Source organism: Morus notabilis, unplaced genomic scaffold (genome assembly GCF_000414095.1).
Source record: "Morus notabilis unplaced genomic scaffold, ASM41409v2 Scaffold2172, whole genome shotgun sequence".
Classification (NCBI taxonomy): domain Eukaryota; kingdom Viridiplantae; phylum Streptophyta; class Magnoliopsida; order Rosales; family Moraceae; genus Morus; species Morus notabilis.
This window is the reverse complement of record NW_010360809.1, coordinates 32,175-34,023: the sequence shown is the minus strand read 5'-3', so window position 1 is coordinate 34,023 and position 1,849 is coordinate 32,175. Positions and strand designations below refer to the sequence as shown.

Here is a 1,849-nt window from a genome sequence, read left to right as displayed (position 1 = left end):
CTCTTCCGGGGTTGAATCCGTTGGTGGATTGGATTTCGACGATGTCGGAGCCGAAATTTCTGATGATGCTTGCACTAGTGAGAGGGTTGTAAGGGAAGACGCCGCAAGTGTTGTTGTTGCAGCCTGGTTTGGGTGGCGCGTAGCAGTCGCCGCAGACCTTGGACCCGGCCAGGTTGCACTGTGCCGAGCCGCAGCGAGCTGGCTTGTAGGACGACGAGGCGTAACCCTTTTCGCAGTCGACCCAGAGGAGCCCGCCGCCGACATCGACGGTTAGCTTGACGGGTACAAGGGGGGTTCTTTGTTTGATTTGGATTGTGTATTGACTTGTTGATAGGTCTTTGGTTACTTTGGTTACTGGAACAACTAGAGCTTTGGGTCGGAACGATGTCGTTTTTGCTGTGGAAAGGGAAATAATGGGGAAAAGAAGAAAGCAGAAGAGAAGAGAATGGAATGAGGAAGAGGAAGCCAAAATCATAGTTGAAATGGAGAATGTGTGTGAGTTGATGAGAGAAGAAGTTGTGAAATGTTGGTATTTATAGCAAAATTCAGCAGCTTTGAGTCTTTTTTATTTTTTTATTTATAAAGTTTGGGTCTTTTAATTTTTTTTTTATTCCTATGGTCAATATATTGAGACGAATTCTTTAAAAATATTTTAGAGGGATTAAATGTAACGATGGGGAAAAATTTTAGCTCTAATGTGGGCAGTGTGATATTTTGACCATAATTTCTTTCAAAATAGAAAGTAGTAGAATTTTTAATTTGATTAAGAAAATGTTGTGTAAAAACTTTATGTACGGGATAAAATTTTTCGAAAAGTGTAAGGTTATAATACGAATATTTTTACAAAGAAAATTCATAAATATCAGTTATAAATAGTGAAATATCAGTTAAAAGTTAGAAATTTTAGTGGATATATTTTAGTTATGAAAAATTGAAATATTTGGTTTGTGACCAAATGACCAGTTAGAAAAAGAGTATAAATATTAGAAGTAAGGAAAATAACAAAAGTTCCTGAAACAGAATTTTTTCGAGTCAGTTAAAGCGGGAAACTGCTTAAAAAATGATTACCACGAGGGTACGCGTTTTAGGCAATTCTGAATCAATTAAAAGTTAATTTCAAAAAAAGAAATTGACTAATGAGATACCCAAGAGAAATGGGTTGAACATGAGAAGTTTGACCCAGGGTGCTCGACAGTCCAGAAAAGTAGTATAGAACCTGTACTGGTTGTGAAGTTATCAGTACCGAAAAGAGACTCGTTTCGAGAAACAGAAAGTTTGGTCTCAACAAGAAAAATGTGGGGAACATAGTGTTGGAAAATTAATGGCATCGACTGCGCAGTGGAATTTAAAAATTTTAATCAACATAAAAGGCAAACAAGAACATGTTCATGATGCTATATAACATAAATACTAAAGATCTAAAACATACCTTTTGAGATTTCAAGAAACTGCACGTCTGACAGATCTAAGCGTTCCAAACAGCAACCGGAAGAGCCTCAACCAACTGGTCTTCTTTGCTATTCTCGTTTCCACAATCGGTGTGCGGGTGGGCACACGTCGTTTAATCTCCTCTAGGTATTCTTGATCTCCTTCCAATCACAAGAGAGCCAAAGAAAAAATTATTCTTGAGAATTAAACAATTTTTCCTCTCAGGAATCTTTTATCAATAGCCTCCAAAAAGTCTCTCTAGTGATCTAATGAGTAATGTGACTTAATAGGCTATTTATAGTGTTTTGGAAGTCATACTTCCGTAACAATTAGGTTTCCCAAAGTTCTAATCGCATCCAGAGTCAATTTTCCCACGTCAGCATGCATTTTACGTTACAACCGGTCGACCGGTGACAGAGAC

At 37.8% G+C, this 1,849-nt stretch overlaps 1 pseudogene; it reads right to left on the bottom strand.

Moving 5' to 3' along the window:
- The window catches only part of LOC112091453, a 1,614-nt pseudogene extending 1,124 nt beyond the window's left edge, over positions 1 to 490 (bottom strand).
- Between the last annotated feature and the right edge of the window lie 1,359 nt (positions 491 to 1,849).